This window comes from Cherax quadricarinatus, chromosome 18 (genome assembly GCF_038502225.1).
Source record: "Cherax quadricarinatus isolate ZL_2023a chromosome 18, ASM3850222v1, whole genome shotgun sequence".
NCBI classification, from domain to species: Eukaryota; Metazoa; Arthropoda; class Malacostraca; order Decapoda; family Parastacidae; genus Cherax; species Cherax quadricarinatus.
Genome location: NC_091309.1, coordinates 2,191,007 through 2,204,332, shown reverse-complemented (window position 1 = coordinate 2,204,332; position 13,326 = coordinate 2,191,007). Strand labels below are relative to the sequence as shown.

Below are 13,326 nucleotides of genomic sequence, written 5' to 3'. Positions count from 1 at the left end.
CTGAAACTGGATAGTAGTAAATCCTAAATGCAAGTCCTATACACACCTATTATAAATTTTAATTCATGAATTATGCATAGTAAGTGGAGAATTATCACTCACTGATGGGAAGCACTTCATGGCATCACTTAGGCTTGGAAAAACTGCTAGCTTTTCTACTTTGCACTTTGAAGCCATTATGCAAAAATTAAAAGGTATTTTTGGGTCACAGTAAACTGTGGATAAACAGTGGATATCGAATCAGTGGATACCGGGGTTTTATTGTATGTACATAAAATAAAAAAAAACTTTTTTTTTTTTTCAATAAGTCTACCGTCTCCCACCGAGGCAGGGTGACCCAAAAAAGAAAGAAAATCCCCAAAAAGAAAATACTTTCATCATCATTCAACACTTTCACCACACTCACATACTATCACTATTTTTGCAGAGTTGCTCAGAATACAACAGTTTAGAAGCATACACATATAAAGATACACAACATATCCCTCCAAACTGCCAATATCCCAAACCCCTCCTTTAAAGTGCAGGCATTGTACTTCCCATTTCCAGGACTCAAGTCTGACTATATGAAAATAACCGGTTTCCCTGAATCCTTTCACTAAATATTACCCTGCTCACACTCCAACAGATCATCAGGTCCCAAGTACCATTCGCCTCCATTCACTCCTAACACGCTCACGCACGCTTGCTGGAAGTCCAAGCCCCTTGCCCACAAAACCTCCTTTACCCCCTCTCTCCAACCCTTTCGAGGACGACCCCTACCCCTCCTTCCTTCCCCTATAGATTTATATGCTTTCCATGTCATTCTACTTTGATCCATTCTCTCTAAATGACCAAACCACATCAACAACCCCTCTTCTGCCCTCTGACTAATACTTTTATTAACTCCACACCTTTTCCTAATTTCCACACTTCGAATTTTCTGCATAATATTTACACCACACATTGCCCTTAAACAGGACATCTCCACTGCCTCCAACCGTCTCCTCGCTGCTGTATTTACCACCCAAGCTTCACACCCATATAAGTGTTGGTACTACTATACTTTCATTCATTCCCTTCTTTGCCTCCATAGATAACGTTTTTTGACTCCACATATACCTCAACGCAGCACTCTCCTTTTTTCCCCTCATCACTTCTATGATTAACCTCATCCTTCATAAACCCATCCGCCGACACGTCAACTCCCAAGTATCTGAAAACATTCACTTCTTCCATACTCCTCCTCCCCAATTTGATATCCAATTTTTCTTTATCTAAATCATTTGATACCCTCATTACCTTACTCTTTTCTATGTTCACTTTCAACTTTCTACCTTTACACACATTCCCAAACGCATCCACTAACCTTTGCAATTTTTCTTTGGAATCTCCCATAAGCACAGTATCATCAGCAAAAAGTAACTATCAATTCCCATTTTGAATTTAATTCCCCAAAATTTAATCCCACCCCTCTCCCGAACACCCTAGCATTTACTTCCTTTACAACCCCATCTATAAATATATTAAACAACCATGGTGACTTTACACATCCCTGTCTAAGACCTACTTTTACCAGGAAGTAGTCTCCCTCTCTTCTACACACCCTAACCTGAGCCTCACTATCCTCATAAAAACTCTTTACAGCATTTAATAACTTACCACCTATTCCATATACTTGCAACATCTGCCACATTGCTCCTCTATCCACTATCATATGCCTTTTCTAAATCCATAAATGCAATAAAAACTTCCCTACCTTTATCTAAATACTGTTCACATATATGCTTCAATGTAAACACTTGATCTACACATCCCCTACCCACTCTGAAACCTCCTTGCTCATCCGCAATCCTACATTCTGTCTTACCTCTAATTCTTTCAATTATAACCCTACCGTACACTTTTCCTGGTATACTCAGTAAACTTATTCCTCTATAATTTTTACAGTCTCTTTTGTCCCCTTTCCCTTTATATAAAGGGACTATACATGCTCTCTGCCAATCCCTAGGTACCTTCCCCTCTTTCATACATTTATTAAACAGAAGTACCAACCACTCCAACACTATATCCCCCCCTGCTTTTAACATTTCTGTCATGATCCCATCAGTTCCACCTGCTTTACCCCCTTTCATTCTACGTAATGCCTCACGTACCTCCCCCACACTTATATTCTGCTCTTCTTCACTCCTAAAAGATGGTATACCTCCCTGACCAGTGCATGAAATTACCGCCTCCGTTTCTTCCTTAACATTTGAAAGTTCCTCAAAATATTCTCGTCATCTACCTAATACTTCCATCTCCCCATCTACTAACTCCCCTACTCTGTTTTTAACTGACAAATCCATACTTTCCCTAGGCTTTCTTAACTTTAACTCACTCCAAAATTTTTTTTCTTATTTTCATGAAAATTTCTTGACAGTGCCTCTCCCACTATCATCTGCTCTCCTTTTGCACTCTCTCACCACTCTCTTTACCTTTCTTTTACTCTCCATATACTCTGCTCTTCTTATAACACTTCTGCTTTGTAAAAACCTCTCATAAGCTACCTTTTTCTCTTTTATCATACCCTTTACTTCATCATTCCACCAATCACTCCTCTTTCCTCCTGCCCCCACCCTCCTATAACCACAAACTTCTGCCCCACATTCTAATACTGCATTTTTAAAACTATTCCAACCCTCTTCAACCCCCCCACTTCTCATCTTTGCACTAGCCCAACCTTTCTGCCAATAGTCGCTTATATCTCACCTGAACTGTCACCATTAAAGACACAGCATCATCAACAACAGCCACTTGATACTGGAGTTCCGCAGGGAAGTGTCCTTGGTCCCCTGCTCTTCCTCATATACATCAATGATCTTCCAAACGTATCTCAACACCTGAACCCCATTCTCTTTGCTGACGACACGACTTATGTCATCTCTCACCCTAATCTTGCCACCCTCAACACCATTGTTAATGAGGAGCTGATCAAAATATCGACTTGGATGACAGCCAATAAACTTACACTTAACACTGACAAAACCTACTACATTATGTTTGGTAGCAGAGCAGGAGATGCGCAAATGAACATTAAGATCGACAACACTAATTGCCAGGCATAATGAGGGCAAATTCCTAGGCCTATATCTCGACAACAACATGAACTTCAACACCCATATCCAACACAACCAAAAAAGTATCCAAAACGGTTGGGATCCTCTCCAAGATACGATACTACGTGCCGCAAACTGCCCTTCTCACACTATACCATTCACTTATATATCCATACCTCACTTATGCTATAGTATGTGCTTGGGGTTCAACTGCAGCAACACACCTAAAGTCAATAATAACCCAACAAAAAGCCGCAGTAAAAATAATCACTAAATCCCATCCCTGGCAACACACCCCCCCCACTCTTCATAGATCTAAACTTACTCCCTGTTCAGTACATCCACACTTACTACTGTGCAATCTACATCTACAGGACCTTAAATTCCAATATTAACCTTGACCTAAAACGCTTTCTTGATAGTTGCGACAGAACCCACAGGCACAACACCAGACACAAACATCTCTGACATTCCCCGTGTCCGGCTAAACCTTTACAAAAATTCAATGTATGTCAAAGGCCCTAAAATCTGGAACACCCTACCTGAAAATTCTAAAACTGCAGACACATTCATCACCTTCAAAACTACCATCAGAAAACATCTTATCTCCCTGATACACCCTGTCAACTAACTCCACTAATACCACCTGGTGGTTAACACTTACACTCACTCACCCATTTGACCATAAACAGAAATATCAATCTCAATCTCAAAATAATGAATCTTAACTAGTCATAAGTTGGCCTGTGATACTCCAATACTGAAACTATGTATAGTGCCAAAACAAAAGCATTCACATTGCTAAACTCACAAACTAGTATTTAGTCACTTAGCCATAATACCAACTTACCTCATAATTTTGTAATATTTTAAACTTATGATTTAATTTAAGTCTGCCTGAAATGCCTAGCCATGCTAGGTGTTCTAGTGGTACACTCTGTAATTATTATTTTACTACATGTAAACAATACAATAACCAAATTCTGTAAACTCAGCATTGTAATCCTTATAGAGAATAAACTTTGAATTTGAACTTTCTCCTCCCTTAAAAATACCCCTGAAGGAGGGGTGTTAATGTTGCAGTTTAAAAACTGTAGTGTAAAGCACCCTTCTGGCAAGACAGTGATGGAGTGAATGATGGTGAAAGTTTTTCTTTCTCGGGCCACCCTGCCTTGGTGGGAATCGGCCAGTGTGATAATAAAATATACTTACACATATACTTATATATACATGTTTATAGAGGGGCAACTGATATATCGGATCATTATTTAGTTGTAGCTACAGTTAGAGTAAGAGGTAGATGGGAAAAGAGGAAGGTGGCAACAACAAGTAAGAGGGAGGTGAAAGTGTGTAAACTAAGCGAGGAGGAAGTTCGGGCAAGATATAAGCGACTATTGGCAGAAAGGTGAAATAGTGCAAAGATGAGTAGTGGGGGGGGGGTTGAAGAGGGTTGGAATAGTTTTAAAAATGCAGTATTAGAATGTGGGGCAGAAGTTTGTGGTTATAGGAGGAAAGAGGAGTGATTGGTGGAATGATGAAGTAAAGGGTGTGATAAAAGAGAAAAAGGTAGCTTATGAGAGGTTTTTACAAAGCAGAAGTGTTATAAGAAGAGCAGAGTATATGGAGAGTAAAAGGAAGGTAAAGAGTGGTGAGAGTGCAAAAGGAGAGCAGATGATAGAGTGGGAGAGGCACTGTCAAGAAATTTTAATGAAAATAAGAAAAATTTTGGAGCGAGTTAAACAAGTTAAGAAAGCTTAGGGAAAGTATGAATTTGTCAGTTAAAAACAGAGTACCTGGAGTTCACCTGGAGAGAGTTCCGGGGGTCAACGCCCCCACGGCCCGGTCTGTGACCAGGCCTCCTGGTGGATCAGCGCCTGATCAACCAGGCTGTTGCTGCTGGCTGCACGCAAACCAACGTACGAGCCACAGCCCGGCTGATCAGGAACTGACTTTAGGTGCTTGTCCAGTGCCAGCTTGAAGACTGCCAGGGGTCTGTTGGTAATCCCCCTTGTGTGTGCTGGGAGGCAGTTGAACAGTCTCGGGGCCCCTGACACTTATTGTATGGTCTCTTAACGTGCTAGTGACACCCCTGCTTTTCATTGGGGGGATGGTGCATCGTCTGCCAAGTCTTTTGCTTTCGTAGCGAGTGATTTTCGTGTGCAAGTTCGGTACTAGTCCCTCTAGGATTTTCCAGGTGTATATAATCATGTATCTCTCCCTCCTGCATTCCAGGGAATACAGGTTTAGGAACCTCAAGTGCTCCCAGTAATTGAGGTGTTTTATCTCCGTTATGCGCGCCGTGAAAGTTCTCTGTACATTTTCTAGGTCGGCAATTTCACCTGCCTTGAAAGGTGCTGTTAGTGTGCAGCAATATTCCAGCCTAGGTAGAACAAGTGACCTGAAGAGTGTCATCATGGGCTTGGCCTCCCTAGTTTTGAAGGTTCTCATTATCCATCCTGTCATTTTTCTAGCAGATGCGATTGATACAATGTTATGGTCCTTGAAGGTGAGATCCTCCGACATAATCACTCCCAGGTCTTTGACGTTGGCGTTTCGCTCTATTTTGTGGCCAGAATTTGTTTTGTACTCTGATGATTTAATTTCCTCATGTTTACCATATCTGAGTAATTGAAATTTCTCATCGTTGAACTTCATATTGTTTTCTGCAGCCCACTGAAAGATTTGGTTGATGTCTGCCTGGAGCCTTGCAGTGTCTGCAATGGAAGACACTGTCATGCAGATTCGGGTGTCATCTGCAAAGGAAGACACGGTGCTGTGGCTGACATCCTTGTCTATGTCGGATATGAGGATGAGGAACAAGATGGGAGCGAGTACTGTGCCTTGTGGAACAGAGCTTTTCACCGTAGCTGCCTCGGACTTTACTCTGTTGACGACTACTCTGTGTTCAGTTAGTGAGGAAATTATAGATCCATCGACCAACTTTTCCTGTTAATCCTTTAGCACGCATTTTGTGCGCTATTACGCCATGGTCACACTTGTCGAAGGCTTTTGCAAAGTCTGTATATATTACATCTGCATTCTTTTTGTCTTCTAGTGCATCTAGGACCTTGTCGTAGTGATCCAATAGTTGAGACAGACAGGAGCGACCTGTTCTAAACCCATGTTGCCCTGGGTTGTGTAACTGATGGGTTTCTAGATGGGTGGTGATCTTGCTTCTTAGGACCCTTTCAAAGATTTTTATGATATGGAATGTTAGTGCTATTGGTCTGTAGTTCTTTGCTGTTGCTTTACTGCCCCCTTTGTGGAGTGGGGCTATGTCTGTTGTTTTTAGTAACTGTGGGACGACCCCCGTGTCCATGCTCCCTCTCCATAGGATGGAAAAGGCTCGTGATAGGGGCTTCTTGCAGTTCTTGATGAACACAGTTCCACGAGTCTGGCCCTGGGGCAGAGTGCATGGGCATGTCATTTATCGCCTGTTCGAAGTCATTTGGCGTCAGGATAACATCGGATAGGCTTGTGTTAATCAAATTTTTTGGCTCTCTCATAAAAAAATCATTTTGATCTTTGACTCTCAGTCTGGTTAGCGGCTTGCTAAAAACCGAGTCATATTGGGACTTGAGTAGCTCACTCATTTCCTTGCTGTCATCTGTGTAGGACCCATCTTGTTTAAGTAAGGGCCCAATGCTGGACGTTCTCGATTTTGATTTGGCATAGGAAAAGAAATACTTTGGGTTTCTTTCGATTTCATTTATGGCTTTTAGTTCTTCTTGCAATTCCTGACTCCTAAAGGATTCTTTTAGCTTAAGTTCGATGCTTGCTATTTCTCTGACCAGTGTCTCCCTACGCATTTCAGATATATTGACCTCTTTTAGCCGCTCTGTTATTCTTTTCCGTCGCCTGTAAAGGGAGCGCCTGTCTCTTTCTATTTTACATCTACTCCTCCTTTTTCTTAGAGGAATAAGCCTTGTGCATACATCGAGTGCCACCGAGTTAATCTGTTCTAGGCATAAGTTGGGGTCTGTGTTGCTTAGTATATCTTCCCAGCTTATATCGGTTAGGACTTGGTTTACTTGGTCCCACTTTATGTTTTTGTTATTGAAGTTGAATTTGGTGAATGCTCCCTCGTGACTAGTCTCATTTTGTCGGTCTGGGGCTCCACGCATACATGTCTGAACCTCAATTATGTTGTGATCTGAGTATATTGTTTTTGATATGGTGACATTTCTTATCAGATCATCATTGTTAGTGAAGATGAGGTCTAGTGTATTCTCCAGTCTAGTAGGCTCTATTATTTGCTGGTTTAAATTGAATTTTGTGCAGAGATTTAAAAGCTCATGTGAGTGTGAGTTTTCATCAGAGCTGCCTCCTGGTGCTATTACTGCAACAATATTATTTGCTATATTCCTCCATTTTAGGTGCCTTAAGTTGAAATCCCCCAGGAGCAAGATGTTGGGTGCAGGAGCTGGAAGATTTTCCAGACAGTGGTCAATTTTTAACAGCTGTTCCTGGAATTGCTGGGATGTTGCATCCGGAGGCTTTTAGACTACCACAATGACTAGGTTTTGGTTCTCGACCTTTACTGCTAAAACTTCCACTACATCATTTGAGGCATTAAGCATTTCTGTGCAAACAAGTGACTCTGCAATGTATAGGCCAACCCCCCCCTTTTGCCTGTTCACTCTGTCACATCTGTATAGGTTGTAACCTGGGATCCATATTTCGTTGTCCAAGTGATCCTTTATGTGGGTCTCAGTGAAAGCCGCGAACATTGCCTTTGCCTCTGCAAGCAGTCCACGGATGAAAGGTATTTTGTTGTTTGTTGCTGGCTTTAGACCCTGTATATTTGCAAAGAATGTTATCGGACTGGTGGTATTGTTGGTACTGAGGGGGGATTTTTTTTCCGGCATTAGTATCTGTATCTGTTGGTTTGGAGTGGAGGCCACTGACTGTGGTTCCACTCCAGGAATGACTGGATTTGGTGTACGATTTCTGCCATTTCCTGCCAGTTTTTTTTCCTTCCTGGCACTAAAAAACCTCTCCCTCTTGAGTGGCTGTGGCTACCCAGGTTTTCCCATGGCCTGGATGTTTTGTATCTTTTTGTCCCCTTTAGATGGTATGCCTGGCAATTTAAGTTATAGCACAGTCTTTCCTGTACTGAAGAGGTACACAGTTCAGGGTGAAAAAGCTTACAGGAAGTAGGGGAGTTAGTAGATGGGGGAGAGGGAGGTATTAGGTAGATGGCGAGAATATTTTGAGGAACTTTTAAATGTTGACGAAGAAAGGGAGGCGGTAATTTCATGCACTGGCCAGGGAGGTATACCATCTTTTAGGAGTGAAGAGCAGAATGTAAGTGTGGGGGAGGTATGCGAGGCATTACGTAGAATGAAAGGGGGTAAAGCAGCTGGAACTGATGGGATCATAACAGAAATGTTAAAAGCAAGGGGGGATATAGTGTTGAAGTGGTTGGTACTTTTGTTTAATAAATGTATGAAAGAGGGGAAGGTACCTAGGGATTGGCAGAGAGCATGTATAGTCCCTTTATATAAAGGGAAAGGGGACAAAAGAGATTGCAAAAATTATAGAGGAATAAGTTTACCGAGTATACCAGGAAAAGTATACGGTAAGGTTATAATTGAAAGAATTAGAGGCAAGACAGAATGTAGGAATGCGGATGAGCAGGGAGGCTTCAGAGTTCGTAGGGGATGTGTAGATCAAGTGTTTACATTGAAGCATATATGTGAACAGTATTTAGATAAAGGTAGGGAAGATTTTATTGCATTTATGGATTTAGAAAAGGCATATGATAGAGTGGATAGAGGAGCAATGTGGCAGATGTTGCAAGTATATGGAATAGGTGGTAAGTTACTAAATGCTGTAAAGAGTTTTTATGAGGATAGCGAGGCTCAGGGTGTGTAGAAGAGAGGGAGACTACTTTCCGGTAAAAGTAGGTCTTAGACAGGGATGTGTAATGTCACCATGGTTGTTTAACCCATTGACCGTCGCGGCCGTATATATACGTCTTACGAGGTACCGTGTTTGACGTATATATACTCAAATTCTAGCAGCTTCAAATCAAGCAGGAGAAAGCAGGTAGGCCCACATGTGACAATGGGTCTGTGTGGTCAGTGTGCACCATATAAAAAAATCCTGGAGCACGCAGTGCATAATGAGAAAAAAAAAAAACTCCGACCGTTTTTTTTTTAATTAAAATGCAGACTTTGTGGTCTATTTTCGTATAGTATTTATGGTTGTATTCTCGTTTTCTTGGTCTCATTTGATAGAATAGAAAACATATTATAGAAATAGAGGTGATTTTGATTGATTTCACTATAAAAAGAACCTAGAAATGTTTGATTTTTGCCAATGTTCACAAGTAAACAAATGATGCTATTGTCCAATAAATGTCCAACTAGCCATTCTAATATGCAGTCATGAATGGGTTGATGTTATTTATATAATTATTACAGTATTGCAGTAGTCTGCATAATAGTAAGTCTTCTATTTTTTGTTTGAATAAAAATTCAAAATAGAAAGCAAGAGTAATATCAGAGGGGCCTGGAGACATGACTGATGAACAAAGAAAATGTTATTTTAGAGCCAGGAATGTCTGTATTGTTCATTCTGGACCTTATTTTGAAATTGTCATATTTTTTAGTTTTTGTGAAATTGGCCAAATTGCAAATTTCTGACCACATTATTAGGTAGTTGAAATTGGTAAATGGGCAGTTCCTTGTACTCAATCGATAGAAAAAACGGAGTTCAAAAGAAATAGATATGAGTTTGGGCGACTGGAACAATGGAATTAGCCAAAAATAGGGCTTAAAGTGGCCGAAATCGCCGATTTGTAAACAGCGCCGAGGTCACTAACTTCGCGAGAGCATAATCCCGTAAGTTTTCCATCAAATTTCGTTTTTTTTTTGGTGTCATTACAATTGGGAAAAGATTCTCTATTATTTCATAAGAAAAAACAATTTTTTTTTTTTTAAATTTTGCGACACCAGGAGACACCTCAGGATTGGGGGTTGCGACAGTCAAAGGGTTAATATATTTATAGATGGGGTTGTAAAAGAAGTAAATGCTAGGGTGTTCGGGAGAGGGGTGGGATTAAATTATGGAGAATCAAATTCAAAATGGGAATTGACACAGTTACTTTTTGCTGATGATACTGTGCTTATGGGAGATTCTAAAGAAAAACTGCAAAGGTTAGTGGATGAGTTTGAGAATTTGTGTAAAGGTAGAAAGTTGAAAGTGAACATAGAAAAGAGTAAGGTGATGAGGGTATCAAATGATTTAGATAAAGAAAAACTGGATATCAAACTGGGGAGGAGGAGTATGGAAGAAGTGAAGGTTTTCAGATACTTGGGAGTTGACGTGTCGGCGGATGGATTTATGAAGGATGAGGTTAATCATAGAATTGATGAGGGAAAAAAGGCGAGTAGTGCGTCGAGGTATATGTGGAGTCAAAAAACAATCTATGGAGGCAAAAAAGGGAATGTATGAAAGTATAGTAGTACCAACACTCTTATATGGATGCGAAGCTTGGGTGGTAAATGCAGCAGCGAGGAGACGGTTGGAGGCAGTGGAGATGTCCTGTCTAAGGGCAATGTGTGGTGTAAATATTATGCAGGAAATTCGGAGTGTGGAAATTAGGAGAAGGGGTAGAGTTAATAAAAGCATTAGTCAGAGGGTTGAAGATGGGTTGTTGAGGTGGTTTGGTCATTTAGAGAGAATGGATCAAAGTAGAATGACATGGAAAGCATATAAATCTAAAGGGGAAGGAAGGAGGGGTAGGGGTCGTCCTCAAAAGGGTTGGAAAGAGGGGGTAAAGGAGGTTTTGTGGGCGAGGGGCTTGGACTTCCAGCAAGCGTGCACGAGCGTGTTGGATAGGAGTGAATGGAGACTAATGATACTTGGGACCTGACGATCTGTTGGAGTGTGAGCAGGGTAATATTTAGTGAAGGGATTCAGGGAAACCGGTTATTTTCATATAGTCGGACTCGAGTCCTGGAAATGGGAAGTACAATGCCTGCACTTTAAAGGAGGGGTTCGGGATATTGGCAGTTTGGAGGGATATGTTGTGTATCTTTATACGTATATGCTTCTAAACTGTTGTATTCTGAGCACCTCTGCAAAAACAGTGATAATGTGTGAGTGTGGTGAAAGTGTTGAATGATGATGAAAGTATTTTCTTTTTGGGTCACCCTGCCTCGATGGGAGGCGGCCGACTTGGGGGGGGGGGGGGGGAATCACATATACGAGTGAGATATAAGCGACTATTGGCAGAAAGGTGGGCTAGTGCAAAGATGGGTAGTGGGGGGGTTGAAGAGGGTTGGAATAGTTTAAAAATGCAGTACATGTATTAGAATGTGAGGCAGAAGTGTGTGGTTATAGGAGGGTGGGGGCAGGAGGAAAGAGGAGTGATTGGTGGAATGATGAAGTAAAGGGTGTGATGAAAGAAAAAGGTAGCTTATGAGAGGTTTTTACAAAGAAGTGTTATAAGAAGAGCAGAGTACGTATATGGAGAGTAAAAGAAAGGTAAAGAGAGTGGTGAGAGATTGCAAAAGGAGAGCAGATGATAAAGTGGGAGAGGCACTGTCAAGAAATTCTAATGTAAATAAGAAAAAATTTTGGAGTGAGTTAACCCTTTCAGGGTCCGTCCCGTAGATCTACGGCTTTACGTTCAGGGTCCAAACCGTAGATCTACGCCATGAGCTCAGCTCACTCTGATAAACTGTGAGTGGTACATTTGGGCCTAGATATGAGAGAATACATCTATGTGGTATGTGTGCACCACATAAAACAGATCCTGCAGCACACTGTGTATAATGAGAGAAAAAAAATGAAATCACGATTTTTCGATTAAAACAGCAACTTTGCAGTGTGTTTTCGTATGTTTTTTATAGTTGTATTTGCGATTTCTTGGTCTCATTTGATAGAATGGAAGACATATTACAGAAATAGAGATGATTTTGATTGGTTTTAGCATTGGAAATGGCTTGAAACTGAGCTCAAAGTAGCGGAAATGTTAAATTTTTGCCGATATTCAAGAGTAAACAAACGACCTCACACGTCTAATACACGTCAGCTGGTGGGTCTAATATACATTCACAAATATGGTGATGATATTTATACAATTATTACAGTATTGCATAACAGTAAATCTTCTATTTTTTGGTGTGAATAAAAATTCATTATGTGAATAAAAAATCAAAATGGAATTTATTTGTAAAGCCTCAAAACATAACTAATGAACAGAGGAAATGTTAATTTAGTGCCAGGAATGCCTACATTGTTCATTCTGGACCCTATTTTGAAATTGGAATATTTTGAACTTTGTGTTAAATTGGCCAAATTAACAATTTCCGATCACTTTATTTTGTAGTTTAAACAGTTGACTTGGCGATTTCTTGTGCTCAATCGATAGAATAGAAGTAATACTAGTGAAATAGCTAAGAATTTGGTTGATTGGAATAATGTAATTGGCCTAAAATGGGAGTCAAAGTCGGCAAAATCGCCGATTCGTAAATATCGCTGACACATCAAAATTCGCGAGAGCATAATTTCGTCAATTTTCCACCAAATTTCGTACTTTTTGTTTTATTACCTTCACAAAAAGATTCTCTACGATTTCATAAGAAAAAATAACAAATTTTTTTTTTGAAAATTCTTGGACACTGGTGCGTGACTCCAGATTTGGGCCTTGGACCCTAAAAGGGTTAAACAAGTTAAGAAAGCCTAGGGAAAGTATGGATTTGTCAGTTAAAAACAGTAGGGGAGTTAGTAGATGGGGAGATGGAGGTATTAGGTAGATGGCGAGAATATTTTGAGGAACTTTTAAATGTTAAGGAAGAAACAGAGGCAGTAATTTCATGCACTGGTCAGGGAGGTATACCATCTTTTAGGAGTGAAGAGCAGAATGTAAGTGTGGGGGAGGAACGTGAGGCATTACGTAAAATCAAAGGGGGTAAAGCAGCTGGAACTGATGGGATCATGACAGAAATGTTAAAAGCAGGGGGGGAATGTAGTGTTGGAGTGGTTGGTACTTTTGTTTAATAAATGTATGAAAGAGGGGAAGGTACCTAGGGATTGGCGGAGAGCATGTATAGTCCCTTTATATAAAGGGAAAGGGGACAAAAGAGACTGTAAAAATTATAGAGGAATAAGTTTACTGAGTAAACCAGGAAAAGTGTACGGTAGGGTTATAATTGAAAGAATTAGAGGCAAGACAGAATGTAGGATTGCAGATGAGCAAGGAGGTTTCAGAGTGGGTAGGGGATGTGTAGATCAA

At 40.6% G+C, this 13,326-nt stretch overlaps 1 protein-coding gene across 1 annotated transcript in view; it reads right to left on the bottom strand.

Moving 5' to 3' along the window:
* The window catches only part of LOC128689540 (27 kDa glycoprotein), a 55,858-nt gene that overhangs the window by 29,560 nt on the left and 12,972 nt on the right, over positions 1–13,326 (bottom strand). The window lies entirely within an intron of this gene.